This window comes from Chiroxiphia lanceolata, chromosome 2, assembly GCF_009829145.1.
Source record: "Chiroxiphia lanceolata isolate bChiLan1 chromosome 2, bChiLan1.pri, whole genome shotgun sequence".
In the NCBI taxonomy this organism is placed as follows: domain Eukaryota; kingdom Metazoa; phylum Chordata; class Aves; order Passeriformes; family Pipridae; genus Chiroxiphia; species Chiroxiphia lanceolata.
Window position 1 is genome coordinate 86,503,820 of NC_045638.1, and position 23,628 is coordinate 86,527,447.

Below are 23,628 nucleotides of genomic sequence, written 5' to 3' on the forward strand. Positions count from 1 at the left end.
TTAGATCAGCAATTTTTGTGCCAACCATAGCATAAGCAGCATAGTACAGACACAGCAGAAGACAGTACCCTGCATCCCACACGGTTGCACTGTCATATACTGTGTTTCTGCTCATTTATCCTATTCGCACAGACACCCTTCATTAAAGGAGAGGAACAAATATAAAGTTATTTTCACATCCTACATTTAACACAACTCATCTCACACCCACCTATGAAAATACTATGTGTTTTGAAACCTAAGGGCCCCAAAGCAAGATATCAATAGTGCCAGTTTCTGGGTATGGCTATGAACACAGGCTTTGAAAAATAATGTATTTGCACTCCCAACCAAAACATCTATAGCCTTTCAATTGTTTAGCCTCTGTTACAGGAAAGAACCAAATGATCCACTGCTTTACACAGTTGGTAGTCACTAGGTGAAAGTAGTATAAAGGTAAAAAGTACAGTAATAGTAGAGCAAGACTAAAGACTCATACCCAAAAACCAAGCTGCAATCATCTACACAAAGCAGTTCCTACAAGGCTGTGGTGCTGAAGTACAGCATCTACTCCACACTAGGAATGTAGATGTGGATTAGCCAACCCCAGTAAATGATCATGAGTCTTGACCCATGGCAAACATGAGGCAGTCAGGCCGGATAATAAAGCAAAGGCGTCTGCCCCAAATGATCCCAGAGGACGCGTGTGCTTTCAGCATGTGACTGTGACCCAACTCCTTGTGCAGAACCTCTTTCTGCAGCAGGCAGCCTGCTAAGACAAAGCTATGAAAGACTGGTATCCTTTCCCACAATAAAGAACCACAAGGTATCCTGAACAATTTTTTAATGATTTCTTTTCCCAAAATCTCACTCACATTATTTCCCAGTAAGATTATAAGGAAATCGGTTGAAAATAGCTTTTGTTAACAGTTTTGGTTTCAGATATAGCTTCAGACTGTATCACTTGCAGTCTCTTGACAAACAGGCTGACCATAAACCGGAATTACACACTTCCTGTACGGTATCCCATTATTTCCAATGGTTTACCTGTATCTCATTTTCAAAAATGCTTCTATTCATAAGTATCAACCTGAAAATATTTAAAAGAATCAGATCTTCCAGGCCAAAAAGTGTGCCCCACACCCCTAGCTACTCCAGAATAGGTCAAGCAACTGTGACAGATATTGGTATCCATTTTGGTAGCTATTGCTTTTTCATCCATTATACCACAGATGCTATCTAGAATGAGCAAATAATTGGTTATGTCCTTCAGGTTGCTGACAGTTGGTCCAATTTTTTTAAATATATATAATGAGAGAGACAGTATCATTTCAGTAAGCAGGTAATTGAAATATTGATCATCAAATGTGAGTAGGCAGATACTGCCAAGAGTTAAACACAACATATTCTTCAACCAAACAACCAAATAACCCACAAACAAAAAACAACACAAAAATTCCTAAAAACATAAAAGTAGAGTAAGATAAATGACATCCCACTTAGTTAATTCTTTATTTACATATTCCCTCAGATACAGATGAAATTCTTTCAACTCATCACACAATAAGTTTGGGCCAAAAACCAAAAAGCTGGAAAATGCTGAACTCTTTCCCAACAGTCACCTGCCCATTTTCTACATCTCACTGAATCTGAATTTATGTTCACTAAAACGATTTTAAAAAATTAGATGATTCTGCTGCAAGATTCAGCAGTCGAGTTTTCCCAGGAAAAACTGCTGCAAAATAAGTTTTTTGAACACTTATGTGGAAATTACTTGGGAACAGAAATTACTGTAGACTACATCATCCCTCCCTGAGTTGGAAAGCCACAGGAGAGTGAGTGATGTATGGAACAGCACCTCCAAGTAACATTTGGAATGAAGGAGCTCATTGTCCCAGTGGTGATGACAAAAAATTAAGCGAAAGTACGACAATATACAGTTCTTCCAGACTGGTTAAAATTTGGTCTAAAACAGGACCAAAAAAACCTTCACAGCTCTTCATGCACACAGGTATGCATATATTGCAATTTTATGAGATTGACTCTCAAACAATTAGGAAAAAAGTCCTGCTATCCGGGGGAGCAGCTTGTATGCAATATTCAGACTAATTACAATTAGATGATAAGTCACGGGTCTGTCAGAAACTCAATAAGTTTTCACAGTACGAATTAGCCCAATTTATTTATTTTTTAAAAGTTATTAAAAAGCATCTCATAAAGAGCTCAACAAGACAAGCAGATCAATTTCCTACTGCTCTTGTTTAAAGGATGTAGTTTTCCCACTGCAGTATCCAATATGTGAGCCTCTTCGCTTGGACAGTGTGTCTTCTCTGCCCTGCTAGAGGTACTACCATTGAAAAAACTCAGTGTCCCCCAAAACTGCTTCTTTAAAGAGTCAAGCCTGTGTTTAACATCCACCCATGGGTCACACAAATTGGCATCACAAAGGCAGCATTGCAACTCAGTACAAGACTCAATGTGGAAATGGCCTTCTGAACAACAAAAGGGGCAAAATTTGCCTTAGTATGTAGTTTAACTTCAGAACCTAACCAACATCAGAAGCACAAGGCCTGATTAAAGACAGGTATGCCTACCTTCAACACATTAAACAAATACTCCATTTCTCCCAAGCCAACACAAAATCAACATACAAAAGATACTACGAATGATTAGTCAAGTAAACCACGTGTAACAGCCTGAGCTTATATATTCAGAATATGCATACACTTAGCTCCAGGTCCAACAAGAGTCTCCAATTTATTTTGTGATCTTCCACAAACACACATTTGCACAGCTATGCCCAGGAACAAGTCCTATATATGAACAGTTCTTAGATTTACTTTTTAAGATTATTCAAACACCGCCTTAATAAATTAAGCAAATAGCTAATTTCTTTCTATCATTACCTTCGGGTAGATGTACACATTACGTATCTCTGCCCTACCCCAAGGTATCGCCAAAGCCCAAAGGTCATTCTGAATCACTTTTCAGATAGCATATGCTGCTTTATTTCAGATAAACTCAACAGCCAGATAGAGAAAACACAATGATAAAAGGATGCATATATAATCACACACAAATTAAAACTTCCACAAAAAATTTTCAATACTATACTCTCCCCAGAATAGTCAGAATCTAAATGCTATAAAATACAAACTATCAGAAGTTCAGTATGCCAAGAGAATTCAAGTTACCCAACAAACTACAAAGTTGTCAGGAAGCTCTTATTTGCCTTAACACTTCAACTTTTCTTGACTGGATGAAAGCTAAATCATATTAGAATTTCAATACACATCAATGGATCCAAAGTACTAGCCAATATGCATCAGATCACACTTGCTCAATTAGTAAATTTTAAAACTCAAGTCAAAACACAGAGCAAAGTGGGTTTTAACAGTTTCTTTTTTTAAAAAACAAAAGGAAATATAAAACGTTTCTTGCATGAATGTTTATACGTCTTATGTCCACATAGAGGAGTTCAACAGAACACAATTAATTTATTATATGGAACACCTTTCAAACTGAAGAGATAACATGCCGGGACTGACACTCCACTCACACGAGGGAACAGTTATGGCTAATCATAATGGTGGAATACAGGGCCCTGCCTACTCTTAAGGTAATTCTGCTCAAAAGCCTGCATTTCCTTACGATCAATTCCCCTTTCACCTAAGGCCATACAAAACAATTTTCAGATTTGAGCAGAAGTTTTAAAAAGCTATTGATATAGGATTATTTTGCTTTCTTCTACGGGACCAGTTTCTCCACAAGACATAACACTTTCATTTTATCATCCCTGTGAAAATCAGTGGGAAAAATTTTGGTGTTTCGACTTAACCCAATGGCCACAACAATAATAAAATACTAACAAAAAAGATACAGTTATTCACAGTACTAATATTCAAGTTCAATTCCCTTCTCCAGTTGTCTAGATTTCAATTCATATAATGATTTTCAAACTATACCACTTTCCTCTACGTTAGGGTCTCATTTTCTTATATTAATACTTCTTGTTCTCTACAAGTGTTTCATCAGTGGAACAGAGCTGCTCCCTCATCTGGTTAGTAATCTTAATCAAAACACAAATCCTGAATATAAACATCTGTTAAACAGCTAAAACATTACCAAGGAGTAGGTGAGGAAGTCAGCAGTGATGTGACCATTTCCCATGCAGTGACACACAGTGTAGCAGCAGCTGACACTGTCAACCTTATAAATTTGGTGGAAAATTTCAAATATCAGAAGTCAGCAAGTTTGCATCAAATTGGTTAATGATCTGAAAAATTACTGGCTTTATGCCATCAGGAAGTCAGCCACTAGACAAAAAATTCCTTCCATTTTCTGTTAGGAATATAGTTTACAGCAAGCACTAGCAGTAGTATAAAGTTTAATTTCCTTTTACTATTTTATGAATTTAAGATTAACATTCCTCCTGCTTCCCCCCCAAACAGCTCATGAACTATATGCCCATTTTGATTTTAAATAGTCCTGTCACAGGTTCTGGGAAAGCACAGGTCACATCTTTCCTTTCCAGGAGGATGTAGAAGTTATGGAATAGGGGTTATTGAGGAAAAAACAAAGAAATAAACATGATCCAGTTACACTAATGTAATATTTGCCAGCAGATCTTAAATTAGACAAACTGAATTTAGCAGCAGCAAAGTTTTCCATGGTCAATTTTTATTCTGTTACTTACTAAATTAGAAGGGTTTTTTTTAACTTGAGTGGTTTGTGTGAAAAGTAACATAAAATATTAGAAACATCTAACCTCTGTATATTAGATATTTTTCTAGTTGCATTGGTTTCTTCATATTTCTATAAACAGGTCATCTTCTTTCCCTGAATAATTGGCAAGTCAAGATGGTCTGCTGTTTTCAAATGTTCAGTATAAAGTATCAAGGAGAAGAGTTTTTCAACTGGCTGCTGATGACAACAACTGTTTTGGACTATGAAGGTAATTTTTTCTACTCACCTTGACACAATGATTATGAAGAGTTCACTCTAATTTTATCTTGTTACAAAAACTAAAAACAAAACTTGAAATGACTTCACAAACGCGTATCAGTTTTACTCTAGGAAAACTCCTTGAAAACATTTCTAGAACATTTAACAGACGCTGGTCTTTACTATTGAAATGGTAGCAGATTTAACTGTGCCACGAAAGGACAATTACAAAGTAAGAAATCAGAAATACTAAAATAAGAACAAAAGAGAAAGGTCGTCTGTAAAATCTATAATTGAAATCTGCTTCTACATATTAACAGTTCTGAATGCTGCAAACCCTGACACATTCAAATCTGATTCCACACATTCCAACTCACATTTTAAAATCCGATAACTTAGTGCAAGCATATGGTAAATCTCTAAATAATTTCCTATCTCCTCCATAGGTGATCTCCTTATTTAAACACGTGAAATAGAACTGGAAAGTTCCTGGATGTAAATAAGTAATTTTCATTATAGAACCAAACTGTTTTGTCTAAAAATCATCCTCAAAATCGTTCTGAATATTAATGCAAGCAGGTAAAATCGTCAAAGTTTTAAGATTTATTTCTTCCTCAAAGAGATACATTTGATAATTAAAAATTAAGCTTGTGCCAAAACAGAGAAACCCCCAATGACATATTGGAGTGATCAAGCGAGGAAGAGTGATGTTAAATTTCAGTCTGAGCCACTTACTAAAGGGCATTTAACCTGCTAGAAGAATATTATATAACAAGCATATATTTGAAAACTGAGTGAATACGTAAGTATTTTCTTAATTAATAGAAAATACCTGTATTTGCAGGTATTTTGTATATGCTAAACCCACTATTTGTTCTAAATTTAGTTTCGTTTCTCTTCTGAAAAAACCCACTTGTACCAAACTACTTTACTAGAAGTAGTTTACTATATATTTTCCAGTGGCTTCACCCAAATACCCTTGAGAGGGTGGACAAAGAAATCTGGATTACACATTTCTAAAATAAAAATTCCAGTTGATAATTCTTCCTCTGCATACAGGAGCACTTTAAGAGCTAGATACACTGACTCAGGAAACAATTTATGGAAGAGTTAAAGAAATCTGAGAAGACCCATTTTATTCTGAACTTTCCATGTTTAAAAAGAACTGTGATTTAATCTAATTTATATTAGATAAGCAAGATAAAAAAATGCAGAAAGCAGATTTATTCTAATGCTGAATAACTTGTTCCACAGCCAACGATTTTTATTTTCGTTTCATCAAGCTGCATCTTGCCTTTTTCTCCCAATTCAAATAAGACTATCATGTCATGTACTTAAAACTGCTATTTCTAATTGCAATTCTTAGAAATTACTTTAAATCTTTATCAGCAACCCTGTGAACTCCGCATTACTGCCTTGGGTATCTCTTAACTCTAGATTTTTCTCCTATGGCAACACTTGACAGACCTGAACAATACTTCCGTTTAAACTTGCTGAGTACCCTCAACACACTTTAAAGACTAACATTAAAATACAGCTAAATATTGCCTCAACAGCTCCAGCCACAGATTGTAATCACAACATTCTAATTTCAACTAGATTTGTCTCATTAACCCAAGAACAGTTACAACCCCACTTATACAAACATTCAGTGTACCATGACAGCACATAAACAAGCTTGAGCAGTTTAGAAACTGAATATACCAACACCATAATCCTTGTTCTTATCTGCTCATCTAATCAGATACATTTCTCCTTTGAAAAAAATGACAACTTTAAGTCGTTCTGTTCATCCTGCAAAGAATCACCATGTTGCTCTTTCAGAGAAGTTGATTCTGCTAAATTCAACATAAGAAAATAACCTGAACTGTCAGATCATCATAGCAGAATAAATAAAATTAGTTACACACACTTAGGATCACCAACTTATAAAATAATTCATGTTGTTCAGAACCTCTGGACATCATATAAACTCCGCTCAGCTACTGTAGACCCCTGACTGAATACACAGGCTGTGGAGTCTGAACCCTTCTGAGGAATGAGTTTTCAAAGTCATCCAAATGTGGAACAAGCATCAGTGACAACCAGTTTTGTTCAGTGTTATGTCTTTTCCTCTCCTTTTTTACATAAGGAAAAGGCTACTAAGGTCCCAGTTGAACAGACTTGGTACTAATGAATCTGGCTTCTGTGGCTATTGCTACAAGGTAACTCATTCCTTCACTACCCCACATTTCTACTCTTCAAACTGAACACAAATCATAGCTTAATTCAACTAGATGTTGAATTAAACATAAGTTTTTTTTAGACCAACACAAATTCCTAGGATATATAACTCATAGGATACGTTTTCATGACACAAAACAGGGTGGTCCCATTGCTGTCTACCTGCTAAGTCACACATTTCTATTGCTCATGTTTTGTCAGCGCTGGTGTACTTCTCTGAACCACTAATTTCTCAGAAAAAAAAACAACCCACACAATAAAACCTAACTTAAGTGGTGGTGGATGGGATAATGGGGATGACACATGGGGTGACACAACCCTCCATAGTTTTTTCATTATCCTACAAGATAAAAAATGGCTCACAGAAGAACAAACTGGCAAAAGCCACTGCAAGAAGAGGAGATGATTATATGCAAAAGTAAGAAGAATAAGAGGAAAAAGAAGTGGAAAAGTCCTCCCACTTTTGGCAATAATGAGTGATTATGTTACTCAACTCCCCAGCTACAGTCACCCTCTGTTCCCCAAAGATGTCTGCATTGGCCTTCAGTGGTTACTGTACATCCCCATTATTCCAACTTTCCTTTGACTTATATCCCAAAAGCCTGATGTTCTGGTGCAGATTAAAAAAGAAACTTCCTCTTGTACTTTTCAGAGGAGTCTAAATTCTCTCCATAAAAAAACTTCAACACAATGGAAAAACCACTATTTTCTTTATCAATAAAAGAAATATTTTTCTTTCAATGTTTCCTAACTTTCCAGTCTCTTAATCCAGGTGATCTCCTCTGGATTCTCTACAGTTTCACTAATTCATATATACATATTTAAATAGAGTGCTCAGCTGGATAATGGAAACAACTTTCTGTCCCATAATACATTCTTACACAGACATATGGATGGATGCCTGTCTGTCCTGCATTCTCACACTGGTGGTTTATAATGAAAATTAAATGAGGTAAAGCCCCTTGCAGTGCTCCTAGACTTTCAGATAATCCTTTTATACTCAAGTTTTACACTGTCCTTACACATTTAGAACTCTGCACTTGCAAGCAATCACAGAACACTGCTCCAATCTTGGTCTGAAGAGCAGCTGCAAACATTCCCAGCGTAATGCTGTTCTATGTTGACACATGGTGTATACCAGCATACCAGTGATTAATAAAAAGTATCATAAGAATCAGATATGGATATATTCTCCACTTTAAATATCCACTAATTGTGGGCAAAGTGATGTATGCAGTCTGTAATGAAGCAGCACTCTTATGTTCTATTAAGTTCAAGAGTCCTGAAGAAAAAACATGCCAAAACCCCATCACTTTTACCTGTACTCATTGGTTGTTATAACAGGAGAGAACTATCTTTGTTAAAATATTAAAATATTAATCAGTGCAAAAGTATCTCAAATATATTAGTTACCTTTCTAAAGACTAATTTTCCAGCTACCACTCACTCTTAAGAAAAGATTTTCTTCCTCAAAACAGAACAAATCAACTACTGCTTCAGCTCCCTAATAGTGAGAAATATGCAAGACATACTAAAACTACTGAACACTTTTGCATTACATTCAATTCCTACACTACCCTTTAAAAGCATTTTATCGTGAAATCTAATCCAAAATAAGCATTAGCTCCCACACTTATGCTAGCACGTTATTCCCACTGAAAAGTATCTGTAAACTTAGAGCCTTGATCCTGTCTTTAGAAACATGCTTAACAATGAGCCTATAAATCATAATCTAAAGACTCTTGATTACAGGATGAAAAATGTCTGTATCAGACAACCAACATGACAATTCTTGCATAAGCTGTACATTCAATCTGAGTATTTAACCCACTGGCCTATTTAAACCAGGGAGAAAAACCAATATTCTTTTACACTGATCATATGCTAATTTCAATGCATTTATGAATAAAATTAAGAATAGCTTTGTTCAACAATAAGTCAGTATTTTCAGAGTGCATAACTGCCAACACTTGAGGACGCATCCACTGTTTCAGGTTCTGATGAGCTAGAAAGCAGAACCCTTAAGGGTTCTTCATGAGTGCTGCTGTTTAAGAACACATCAGGACAGACGGCCAGGCAAGCTTTGATTCTGAATGACAGTCATTGGTTCAATATTTAAATAAATAATATATTAGAGTATAATATTAAATTACTATATTAAATATTATAATGAATACTTAAGCATCCCATATAATATTTATAGTGTGAATAGTCACACACGGATGGATGGAAGCACAATGAACTGCATTAGGTGGAACATTTTTATTTTGATGAAGACTAATTACTTTGAAAATTGTATAGCTTTAACACTGCTTTCCATCTCCTACTGAAAACATGAAGCTATTTCAAGGGAACAGTCTGCATACATGCAAGTTTATCCTATGATTTCACCTTAAGGTGAATAGAGAAGGCACATAACATGTTTTATAGATAACTGAGAGATCAGTATGTGATGCCTAAGATATTGGTCTCTTCATCACCACGTACACATTGAATATATTACCATGCTGTTCTTTACCTTTCTCTCTGACAGCAATAGTGTTCAAGCATACTGTGAATAGTGCCTTTGCATACTGTATATTTTTGGTTATAGTATGCACTTAAAGCCCTTTCTTTCTTCTCTGAAGGAACTCAATCTGTAAATATTCTACAGTTATTACACCTCCATGCAATAAAAAACAAGTTGTGCTAATGGATGTGTGTTTAAAACAAGACTTGTGAAACACATATACAAGCTGCTACTGTACTACCAATAGTATGCAATCAATCCTTGCAGATTGCTCTGGAATACCTCCCAGACTCATGCAAAGTACTAAAAATGCTCTTACCTGGCAGCTTGCTAGCAGTGGTAGAGCAACATTATTGTAGCCCAGCCTACCGGAACAAAGAAACCATTTTGTTAACAGCAGACACCGCAGAAAAAAAAAATCCTCAATGAACACAACTCTACTGTAGTTTTGCAGCAAGACGACTTATTTTTTCAAGAAGGTGAGCCTTTAATGTAACTAGGGTTTGTTTAACTATCTAACCTCCTCAGTCATGCCAGGAACTCCTGATCTCAACTTCACCTCACCTGCCTCACTGGCATTCAGATCGTACCTGTTAAAAAGTACACCCACAGGCAGCCAAAGTACCTATCATAGAACCATAGAATGATTTAGGCTGGAAGAGACCTTAAAGATCATCTAGTTCCAACACCCCCACTACGGGCAGGGATGCCTCTAATGATCAGGCTGCTCAAAGCCCCACCAAACCTGGCCTCAAACACTTGAGGGGATGGGGCACCCACAACCTCTCTGGGTAAGGTGTTCCAGTGCTTCACCATCCTCTGAGTAGAGAGTTTCTTCCTAGTATCCAATCTAAACCTGCCCTCTGCTACATTAAAGCCATTCCCCCTTGTCCTGTCAGTATAAAAAGTCCCTCTCCCTCCTTTTTATAATCCCCCTCCAGGTACTGGAATGCTGCAACTAGGTCTTCCTGAAGCCTTCTCATCTCCATGCTGAACAACTCCACCTCTCTCAGCCCGTGCCACCTTCCAACACCTGTGGCTGCCTTAATCCCGCGTTACAGAAGAGCAAACAGAGAAAACACACCTGACTTCGAGCACAGCACATTTTGTCAGTTAATATTCTAGCACAGTTTCTAAATCTAAATACATGTATCTTCTAAATATACAAAGCATTCACACAAGTGTAATTTAGGTGTTTCTTAGATGTTTAGCTTCTGCATCCCTTTACTCTAAAAGATACACCAGAAGTAATTTTGTAGTAGTGATGAACCATTGCTACAGCATAGTGAAACTGAAACCACCATCTATATCATTAACAACAGTCTGACCTCCTGCCACCACATCTCATTGAAAACATTCTCAAGCCAAAAAATTCAAGACCTTTGTAATTTTAGAACTAATCACACACTTGTAATTCACGTTATTTTCCCTTTGAACAGCAGTGTTGCATCTTTAATTAGACAGTTTAATAGACAAAAACAATGATAAAAAACCAAAGCCATCTGATCTTTCCTACTTCAATACACTTGTCTCATTTCAGTAGCTCAGAAGTCTTACTCACTCTAGCAAAGCTGTTTGGAATATCTGTTATTCTTGCCTATTTTAAAATGAGACTTCGGAAATTAAATTTCCTTCTGAACAGAATCTCACTTAGAGCAAGAATAGCACATTTTTCCAGAATGCCTTTGGGAGTTGTCAGGAACCATGTATTTAATGCCTCTGTATTTGCCTATCTCCATCAATGCTGAAATTGTCAATGAATGTGTGTATATCCACCTCTGCGCAGCAAAGTTTCTCAGTCAGATTATGACCTTCTCTATATCAGAGTTTTTCCAGTTTCTGGAAAGCACTCATGGCAAAGCAAATCTTCTACTATGCAGCCTCCCAGACTGTGCAAGGCCTGCAATACACTAAGTGTTCTGGCGTCCTCAGCAAACCGGAAATTATACAGGACGATAAATTCAATTTAACCATAAAAATATTTAAATGCATGGTAGGACATATTTCTTGGCAGATATCACCTTCTACAGCTTCACCTACAGTAAAGGGCTGTCTGGTTAACTACTGCCCCCCCAAAAAAACCCACCAAAAAAACCCAATAAACCAGACATATAATTTTGTGGAAATACACTCCCTCTTGTCACGAGTTCACTCTAGTATGTTGTATGAAACAGCTGTACTGTCAAGAGATTCTAAGGGTGCAACAGCATCTACTACAGGTCCTTTTGCCCCTACAGTATATTGGTTAGAAACCAATTGCTTTTCATGTAATTACACAGAGTAGCAAAACTAACGTGATAAAGGGAAAAAATCTGGGAAACTTTTGCACCTAACACCAAGGAAGCTTAAAACATGCTATAAAATGGCATGACTATTACATAACGCTCTTTCAACATCATAAAGATGCAAAAATGACTAAGTAATTTGGGTTCATTTTAATACAGGAAATATCAAAAGCACAATACATAAGATTACTGCAAATGGTACATTTCCCAGCATATAAGAAATAGAAGGAAATCCAAATTATTTAGGTTTTTTTAAATAGTGCTATTTATTACAAGATAGTGCTATATGCTTTTCCTTATGAATAGCATAATGCTCACACTCTGGAGAAAACCACCTTAGATGATAGGCTTTAGTCCACATTCTTACCAAGAATAAACTTTGCACACATCATGCTACAATCCAGCTGTGCAATATTTCCTATTTCGTATGGATAATCTGTGTATCTTACTTTTCTATTGATCTCTCAGGAAATACATACAGCAGTGTCCTGTCAGATGATCACTTACTGTTATAGCTGACTAAATAGAACTTAACAGGTCCTAATTAAAACTGTAGCTCTGATTTAAAGGCTTATAAACAATGACATAAATAGCCCTACAAAACTGGAAAAAGTTGAAAAGAGGGAAAAATAAGGCAAAGACAAAATCATGCTGCTAATAAGCGACAAAACAGTTTTCATGAAGGAGCTTTGCTGAGGAATATTTTTTTCCTTGTAGTTTCTATAAAAGAAGCTGGTCAATCCCAAACTAGTAATCTTCAATACTGTAAACTAAAAACACTTGCCCAAAGGTTGCTGCTCTCAGTTAAGAGACCAAGGAGGAAAGCAATTTAAAATATTTGCCTATTATATCACACAGTGCATTTTCCTACAGGAAAAAAAAATTTCTTGACAAATTATCTAAATGTACAAAGCAGCAAATCCTCAGACTTCAAATATTTATCATTCAAACACCATTCAAAAACCTTCTCTTACAAAGTGACTGGCAGAACAACACACAGAACAGCACAGGTTTACACAGTTAGGTACTTCAGGTAACGTCTCAGAGATCAAATAGGTCAAATTTTGTACTCCCTGGTGTCATACAAAACAGTCTGAACAAACAGCTTTGCAAAATGTGTCTGAGATTTATCTTTCTCTATAGTGAAAAACCAAAATAATAGTCTGCGCACCAGACATTCTTATAGGACTTCTGTCTACTCCTAACTGGGATTAATCTTCATTTTTCCCCCCATTGTGAATAGGAGAAAGAAGCTTAACAAAAAAACATGGAGCTGCTTCTTCCATGCCATCCTATTTGGTGACAAGCAAAATTCTAAAAAAGTGTCATTACCTTCTAAACTATGATTTCTTAAGCAACTAGAAGAGTTCAAGATACACGGATTTAAAGCACTTCTTGCAACCATTTTAATAAAAGCTCCATTAATTCCATACCATCTAGTTCACTTTTTGTGCTTAAAGTACCTGAACTCATTAAAGGAGATTTGTCACTGACAGCCACTTTCATACCTTTTCTTTTTGCTAATAAAGGCTCAGATTTTGACATGAACTGTTAGAAAACTGGATAAAGCAAAGCACCAGAGCTCAAAGAAAAATTACCCCTCTACCCCATCAAAACACAGGTATCACCACAAAACTGTTCCAACTGACACTCATGTAATGTAAGCGTGCGGTTCTCTCATGAAGGAAGGCAGTCAAGCAAAAGTACAGCTAAATTCTTCCATTCTATTAATAGAAATGTTGGAAATGCCTGCCTAATTTAGCTTTTACTTCCTTCTTCAATTTAGGCTAGCATCTCCCATGAGATATTTGGAGCTTTCTGACCAAACAAAACTCACTCTGGCTCATCCAAGTACATCTTCAATGCGATTTGAATAGCACCTTTATACAATGGCACAACAAAACCATCCCTCACAGCCCACATCAAAGCTGCACAGAGTAATAATTGTAAAATATACTGTGACAGAGTATATATAGATGGAGAAGGAACAATATTCATTTAACATGGAGAATGAAAATGAAGTTGAATTTTTCCAGCATCATGCACTAACCATTACTGATTTTCAATAGCTACAGCCAAGGATCTTACAAAGGAGAACCCATCCTCTTACAGCAAGATTGCTATGTCTGAGTTTCATAAATCCAGATCAGCCCTTTCCTTTGTCCACCAGTTTTAGAGACTGTTCCCGGGCACTTCCTAAGTTATCAAGTTTCAAAGTTTCAGAGCAAACACGGAGTTTCAAACTCCTAAGTTTGAAACTGGATGGGTAAGGGAAACTATAGACAGAAAGAAATTCTCAGCATCCACAGCCTTCAGACAGGAATTTCTCTATCTACCATGCACAAAGACATGTCCCTATTACAAACAGCCTCTAAGATAAACTAAAGCCAAGAGCAGAAGTAAATAACATCTGCCTTTTGGTCTTCAGGAAAAAAAAAATACCTTCAGCCAGATTATATCCCTAAAATGAAACCGTTTCAGAATAAAAGCTTGAAAAAGACAAAAAATAGTTATTTAATTTGCTTCAAAGTAAGGTTTGTTCACTGGTTAAAACTTCAGGGAGCTAAAAAGAATATGGAGCCGTAGTAAAACTAGGTGTTAGGACATCTTGTGTCAGCCCTACTATATATCAAGACCACATTCCTGTCTACTAAGACTCCTCATTACAGTTTAAAATAAGGACAAAAGCATCTCCTTCAACACCCTGTATCTTACTTACAGATCATTAAATATGAAGAAAGGCTCCTCAAAAACTGTGTGTAAACAAAAAGCAAAAAAAAAAAAAAACCAACAACCAACAAAACAAAAGAGAAAATCAGCCCCTGGAAATGCATTAGCTTCAAATTCATAACAATGAAATCCCAAGCATCAGAGGTTAAACTAACTGTGCTGTTCCCTAGTATTTGAGAACTAACACAAAAGCTGCTTTGCATTTCCATGCACTTGCACATCAAATTCAGCACTGAAACAAACTTCATGTGTGCCAGATTTTTAATGCAGAGTAACCTACTCAGAAATTGACTTAATTTATGTTTTAGCATTAATTACATTTGACAGGCTAAATGATGATACCATTGCGGCAAACATTTCAGCTGAACAGGTCTGGAAGACAGTTTGGGCTAGCTCCTTATTAACCATCAAGAATCTAAAACCAGAAGTCTGTATCCAGACCACCAGTTTTCCTCAAATCCCAACACAGTGTGCTAGGCCCTGTGTGTCACACAGCTTATAGGTAGGACTTGTTCATCCTGAGCTTCTCCATTCAACATCTAATCAAATGTGGCAATTTACCATGCATCACATATCCTTATTATAAATAACTACAGCCCATGAATGCAGAAGTGGTCATATTTGGTTTCCACTGATTTTTCTTTAATTCATATGATTAAAATCCACTTCACGTGTATTTTTGATACTCTAAGTTTTATTCTACAATGCTATACTGTGACACTCATGAGTGAAATGCAAGCACTGTGGGGAGAAATAACCCCTAATGAATTTAAGACAAGTTATTAACATACAACAGGAAAAGTGATTTAAAGCATAATAAATCCAAATTCGGTCATTTGAATAAAAATAATCTAATCAGAACATATCAATAAAAGCAGTGATATGGACTGTCATCCTGAGAATTAATTCAAAATTAAAATCTACCTAAGGATTCCAGTACATTTCTAAAGAGTAAACAAACTTGGCTTGTCAAGAGAAAAAAGAACACAAGGATATTGTTCAAAAAGACATTTTTCTTGTTTACCTGCAACTATGATTTGAACAGTGCTAGTTGTGATTCATGATGAATAAAGAGTAATTGCAAGTAAACCAACTGAATTTCATCCTTAAAACTTAAAAAGTGATGTAATCACTTAAGTAAATATTAAACTTAAGTGCCTCTTTTAAGACAGAAGAAAAGAATTAAGGCATTTCATGAATAAGCAGAACTTCATGCACCCAGCTTTGCATCAATCCAGAAATGAAAAACTGCTTTGTGAACTACAGCTGGATGTAGCTGCAATATATAATCAAGTAGATACTCCTAACAGTCTGATTTTTAATGGAAGTTATTTTTAATCTCTTCATAACAGTATACATGCTGAATTATGAACACCAGTGCTTTCTGGCAAATAGAAAAAGGTACAGAATTAAACCAAATCAAATGACACCATTATCTGTATGGAGGCTTAACCATCACAATAGTTTAAACAACTTTTAACACTTCACATAAAAAATAAGGTCAGATCCAGAATACACAGAATTATGGATCAGAAAAAGTCAAAGTTTGAAATAGGTTGCAATGATGGCTGAAACTATTATGGTCATATTGGGCAGGGAGGGAGGGAAAAGGGATAAATCAAGTTCAAGGGTGACCCTATTTCCAACTAAATATTGACCCATTTGTCAGCAAGAGCAGAGATATCAGTCAAATAAACCCAGTGCAAACAAGTGTAGGTGAAATGACCGTGTGATTTCTGAATATAAGGGAAGAGAGGGACATGTTACCTAACAAAACTAAATCCAATACAAAAAGGACACACTTGGAACAGGAGAAGACAGGTACAGAAATACTGCCATGTCATTTTACAGCTCAGTATCCACCCCAGAAGAAACCAACACTACCAACAGCAAAACAATTTATAAGCAATCCTTAAGAATGCCAAGGAACATGAAGACTTCTACTTTTTCATAGCCAAGACATTCAACCTTCTCATCTGGCAGACAGAGTAACAAGTCACAGACAACCAGAACCGCTCTGAGTGGATTTACAGCCAGATTAAAGGCAAAGAATTTTTTTTTTAAATTAAAAACAAGTATTTAAAACACATTTACTTCTGTTTGTAGCCTGAGTCTAGCTTAAAACTTTGCATGATACCCACTCCGGGTCTGGAAATCCAGTTTACTAGTGTAACTTCAGAAACTTATGCTGTGCAGATAAATACCACTGGGTTAGTTTGGGTTTGTTGGGGTTTAGGGTTTTCTTGAACAAAAGTAATTAAGGAATGATATGAACCTCATTATAACCTTTTTTCAAACGGATAAAAGAATATCCTTTTTACAATTTATTAATATGGAAAACTTTTTTTATACACTAAATATTTTACTAGGAAACAGTTTTATTAAGGATTCACAATTTGTGCTTTAAATTGTATTAACTATTAAAAAAAAAAAAAAATCTACAAAGGTTACAAACAATAAAGATACTTTGTTGATGTCATACCACACAGCCAGCAAGTGGAATAGCTGAGCTACAAGCTACTGCAAGTACCATATTTAGAGTAAATATGTGAAATACCAGAGCAGTTTCAACCCGTGCAAACTTCTCACTTCCCACATCAGCAAAAGAATCACTCCTCCCAGAACGGCACCACTGCTACAGCATACGGATGTTGTGACTGAAGGACTTGCTTGGGAGGAAGCAATAAAAGGATATTAAGCGAAGATTTCAAAAGTGTTTTTCAGGAGAAAAGGAAAAAAGGGTTGATGTGGAGAACTTCTCAGTAAGTTAACACAGGTCTGGATGAAATTACATAGGAGAGCTCAGAATGAGTACAAAACCCACCTTTTGGGGTTTCTTTCTTTATTTTATTTTAGACTGCTTATGTCATGACATGAACTAAAATCTCTGGATTTTCCTTTATGCCACCACTGTTCACTCCAGTAAATTCTCTTACGCTTCATTCTATGAATTACCACGTCCAAGTTAAATTTTGGTGTAGATCTTGTTATTTTACACATTCTGTTTAGAGGTAAAACTTATAAAAGCTTAATTTATCCTTGTATAATATTGCAAATGATCCAGATAAGCATTACTTTAAAAAAGCTCCTTTAGCAAAACAGCACAGGAGATGTTTAGCCACAAGCAGAAAATCCAGCGCATTTGCTAAATCTGCATGAAATGCTTAACTTCATTAAGTTATTCTCACACAGTTAAATACAGCTTAGTTCCCTAATTTCTCAAATCCCTATACCCGATTTGTCATATACTACTCATAACTTGGATTTCCCGTTAGCAGACTTGAAAGCACCACACATTAGCTCTGAACTTACTAATACTATTTTTACATTTAGAAACTACCAGCTAATTAATAAAGCTCTGATATAAACCTAGGGGTAAAATACAACCTACAACAGTATTTCTTCTTCCTTATTCCTTTATAAGGATACAGAGTTACTAAGAGTAATCCTGCCCCTTCCCGATCTTAATTCATAATACAGAGAACTGCTACAAGAGCAAGGAAAACATCAAACCCAACAATTTTATATCAATAAAAGCTTCTTTCCACTTGATTGCATATTTTTTTGCCAGTTACTTCCCGCTTACTTCTAACTGGTTGCATATATAATCAGTGATAAAATCTCTCTCCAACCTAAATCTTTGCAAATTCCAAATTTGCATTAAGCTCCAAATTACAACTACTTCCAGAGCTAAGATCTCAATCAGCAGGAAATCTAAATGGTTAAATTCACACACTCATGGACAAAAAAAAAAAAAACAACCAAAAAACCACCACACTAAAACCCCAAAAAATCCACCCAATTCTTCAACACAAAGCAAAGTTTGCAGAAGAGTTTGCTAAAACACTCAAAAGTAAGAACACATACCTGATATTATTGCTTTAAACTTGTTTACAGACTATTTGGAAATGTTTAATAATTGTCCCACTACAAGACTTCAAGATTTTATAATCAAGTCATTTACAATGCTTACCTGATTTCTTCTAACATGCTTGAGGAACAGCTACTTCACAGTTTACAGAAAATAAGAGTGCACATATCCTACCAGTAGTAAACTAGTGCACTATTTTTAAAGTATTAATTGATGTTTGAGATGTTTAGAATGAAAATATTTAAAGGTATTGAGAAACTTAAATTTAAGAAGGCTGTTTAAAAAATTAAGCTTTCAAATACATAAGGTGTCTCTGCTTCAGAAAACATGCTGCATTTTCCAGGGGGAGGACGATGCCCGTAACATTTTGTAAGTGAACTTTTCCAGAATTCTACTATCAATGGATCATGTACTTCACATAAGGCAACATACACAAAGCAAAAATGGGAAGCTTTAAATTCCATGTTGGATAAGTCATCTCCTTTGTATTATTATGCAAACTAGCATTACTTTGTGAGCCAAGTCATTAGGAACAACTTAAAACTTTCACATCTACAAATCAAAAACTGATTTTAGGATTAGAAACTGAAGACTCAGATAGATCATTAGGTCACAGGCTGAACTGCATAAGTTGCCTCTCCCAAGTGTCGCTTTTAGAAGATGCAAGAGATGACTGCACCACTAAAAAAAAAGAATAAAAATAAATGAAACAAACAAACAAAAACCAAACCAAAACAAACAAAAAACCAACCAACCAACCAACCAAACAAAAAAACACCCACAAACCACCACTAGAGCTACAGCTCAAAGTTACATGACACCTGAATAGTCACAGCTGATGGGAAATAATGGCAGTATGGAGATTCACAGTAAGCTGATTGCAGGTGTCCTACAGCTTCTCCTCCTTAGCTCCTGCCTCTTACTTCATCCAAAGTAGAATATTGCTTCAGGCTAAGTAAAATAAAACAACAGCTGCACAACTAAATGGCTATTCTTTCTGCAAATGAGCAGCTGTGGTAGAAAATTGGCCCTCTGGCAGACTAGAAGAGTATGATAGTGCTCATACTCTACTAAAAGGCACAAACAAATATTCCAAAGGAATTTTAATAAAAAGAAAGAAAAAGTTGGCTAAAGAAGAAATGATGAAGGAATCATGGAAGAACTCAGAGAGAAAAAAGAATACTTCAAAAGAAAGTTGTAATAATGCAATTATCTGGATTTGAAATAATTACAGTTACACAGAACATTTCTAAGCAAAAATAACAATGGATTGCCCTCAGAAATTAAAGTCAACTATAAAATGGGAAGCAAAGCCACAAGAAACTTCAGGTAATTCTACCAAAACCAGAGACAAAATATGAATTTCTTGAAATACTACAATATCACAAAAGGAACGTGGATAATCTGTTTCTACTGGAGAACACAGAAGTATCCAGAGACACAAGGAGTTAATTCACCACATCACTGAAACAACTCAGTTACACTTTTGCATGTAAAGGCAAGAGAACACTCAAGACATTGGTTTTCCCAGCGTTTTTACAAATCTCTTGGGTGATACAGGGAAAAGCAATGGTCCTTATCCCTCAGTTCTACAAGTCACCCTCTTCATACCATCTCATTTTGAAACAGAAGCTGTCCCCAGCACAGACATGAAGCAAATCTTTAGCTGGACTTTATCTGTGCTAATAAATAGCCTCTAGACAAAATCAAAACAGCTGACACCAGGGACTTGGGAAGTAAGTTCCCAACAAGCTCCCTTAAGTTTACTTTCACTTACACAGCTTCTCACAGATATCTTCCCAACACAGGGCAGGGTTCTGGTTTACTGTCTTGCTTAAAAATACACATTTTCCCTCACAATAAGAAGTCAAGGAAGTTACACTCTGGCATAATTAGAGAGATTTCCTGTTAAGAATGGATAATTACAGCATCACAACTTCCTTCCAAGCCATCCATCCACATTCTCCTTTAAAGAGCACCACTCAATTAGCTACCAGCAGATAGGGTCACTATGCCATACTCATTCAAGAACCCAACCCTAAGTGTGTATCACAACACAGCTGTCTGAAGTACACCCCACAACATGCACGTGCACACAAACACTTTTATGCTGCTGAGCTAACACAGCTACAGCAGTTTCACTGAACCAACCCACCTATCTTCAGGTATTCCTAATATTAATTATCCACCACACATACATACACAAGAACACCTCCCCATCATAATGTGAAAAAAGGAGTGAAACCTAGCAACAAGTTTTCCAGCACCATTTATATTCAAACAAACTAAACCACTTCTTCTTAGCATCACTATACAGCACTCAACATGGCAACAAAAAGCTAACTTGAAAGAAAGGGTTGTATAAATCTCAGCATGCAAGTTAAACCCACAAACCAGTTTAGAGTTCTCACCGCTCAGAGAGGTGTGAAAACTAGGACAAAGTCCTAGTGAAACTGGGTTTTCTGTAAAAGAAATTTCAGGAACTATACTTTTAGGGTTCCAAGACTATTAAACCTGTCTGATTTCTGTAAGACAAGGAATTCATCATTACAAAAGCAGCATCTAGGTTACCAAATAGCATCCTTATCCCAGCTGAAAGGCTGGACTTTCAGAACAGGACAAAAAAAAAATAAAATATTGTGAGTTCAAGTATACAACCTCAAGATGCTGTTTTTATTTATCGTAAGTCATGTCCACTAAAATTCTTTCTCCCTCAAACCAAATAAGCAACTGATCTTTGTAATGGGAGAGAAAGAGCATTCTTTGAAGTAATTATATTTTAAACATTACTGGCTAAGAAAAGAATGCCTTTTTACCTGCGATGATTATTATGATAACTGTCACTGAGGGAAATACAGAGGGAATATACAAACCTAGGACAGGGAGCACTTCAGTTTTGGATCTCCATACACAGTCAAGAGCAAGATAAATAAGGACAGGAACAATCATGTGCATGAGTACTTCTGTTGGATTTCCCCTCATTTATATGAGTTAACATGAGGCTGAGCTACTTAAATGTGTTCATGACAGCTCAAGCTTAATGAAGAAAGAATTTCAGTAACAGGACAGTCAGAGATCTTGAGATCTCTACAAGAAATACAGAGACCATATTAACAACGAGGCGTGCCATGGTCACAGAAAATGCCACAAAACTAAGACTTCATTACAGGGCAGTATAGGAAAACTCAGCTAATCCACTCACCCAGGACACAACAAAGCAAGTTTTAACTGTATTACCACAATAAACAATAATCAGAAAAATATTTAAGCACCATGCTGCCTATGAAGACTGGTATATTAATTGTCATTCACAATGAGATGTCAGTTCATAGGACTTACCTAGTTAAACTGTTGTAAAAGGAAGATATGTACAAATAATTCAGACGTAGGGCTTGAGTCACAGCCTGGGCAAAAAATATTTATTTTTAAACATACAACCATAAAGGGTATGAACAAAGAAAATGTTCAAAACACAAGACCATGTGTCATTTCCTGATGCCAGGAACAGAGACTTCTAACAAACATATTAGGGGCAGCATACAAAACTTATCTACCCATGATCTATTTTAACTGCTGGAAAAAAAAGGGACTAGTAGTAAAACTAATTAAAAAAAAAAAAAGTTTGGTTTGCTCTGATAAAAGAATTCTCAGAGAGAGGTAGAAATTAGAACCTGTGACAATCTAGAGTAGAAAAAGGACACACAGAAATGGTCTTCTCATCCAGCAGCTACCAGACAGCTTTCTAAGGAAGTCCAGGCATCCTTCTGCAGCAGCATCCTGGAGGTCTCAATTAGGTTGTCCCCTAGTAGCCCTGCTCAGAACACCACCCTCTTACTTACACACACACACACACACACACACACACACACACCTACCGCAATCTGCAGAGCAGTTTTCTGGTCATATTGATGTTCTTTTTCATAAAGCTTTGCCACTAAATAATTCAGCTCCTAAACACCTTATTACTGAAACTATACTTTTAGCACTATTACAGGCTAAACCTGACAACGTTTGTTTTTTCAGAAAGCCCCACTTCTGCTGTATGAAATTCAGTAACATCACAATTTCATACATAAGCCATATGACAAGGTGTTTTCTCCACATGAGAGTAAGTTATTTAATGCCCAAAGATTTCCTCAGTGTTCTAACACCCCTGGCTCACCAAAAATAACAAAGTCACTCAGTTACTACCATCTTCACACAAGAGATTAAATGGATGAGAGAATACCAGAACTAAACAGAGGCAGCTGTTCTGGGGCTACCCTAAAAAATTGATCACATCCCTCTCTGGTGCTGTAGAAAGAACTACACCACAATTAATCCTAGTACTGTCATCTGATCTTCTCATTGGATACAGAGCGATTCAGAAGGCACAAATTCAAGATGCATGAAGACTCAACCTTCTCCTCACAGAAGTGGGTGGGAGGAAAGGAGAAAGCACACATACAAAAGGCACAGACACACATCTCTATCCAGTATCTTTCATTATATATTGGGTGAAGTGAAGGGGGGGTTGTCCTTAAAAGGCCTAGAATAAACAGATGCAAGATAATCAGGTATTCAAGCCAAGAACTTCCTCAGTCCTGTGACCTTACAGCTTAGTAGGAGATACACTAATGTGAACTTTGGTGTTCATCGTTCTCTTCATAATCACCTGGGTGGACTGGAGTTGATAGAAAACCTTTGAGGCCTTCCCACCTTCGATTTATTTTTAACAGAAGCTGAAAAATGGCCCGTCCCTGTATGGGATGTTAAGTTCAGGTACTGAAGTTCTAAAGAAGTCCTTTTAGATCCATCTTCCCAAGTGAATGAGACAGACTAGAAAGAAGAACTAGAAGAACATCCTTACTGGGAGACATATGCCCCTCAAGCACTCATTTCACATATTTCCCTACGTGGAAGAATTACCTGACTGATAGAGAAGGATTTTTTTTTCCTAGTAGACTACCTGAAAAAGAATTAAGATCACTGATCAGCTATTCCTTCCTGAAACTCCTGCACCTCCTCTCGAGAATGGGGGAGTGCTGCCCCTAGCAAGACACAAATAAGATCAATTAGTAAGGAAATTGCAGCCCATTCCTCTGCGT

At 36.4% G+C, this 23,628-nt stretch overlaps 1 protein-coding gene across 12 annotated transcripts in view; it reads right to left on the reverse strand.

Moving 5' to 3' along the window:
• PICALM (phosphatidylinositol binding clathrin assembly protein) overlaps positions 1-23,628 on the reverse strand; it is a 67,611-nt gene that overhangs the window by 43,201 nt on the left and 782 nt on the right. The window contains exon 2 of one of the 12 annotated variants that reach the window (XM_032678270.1): positions 23,450-23,489. The exons of the other annotated variants lie outside the window; for them this stretch is intronic. The gene's annotated coding sequence lies outside the window, so the exon portion shown is untranslated. The remainder of the gene's footprint in view (positions 1-23,449; positions 23,490-23,628) is intronic. 12 annotated transcript variants of the gene reach the window in all.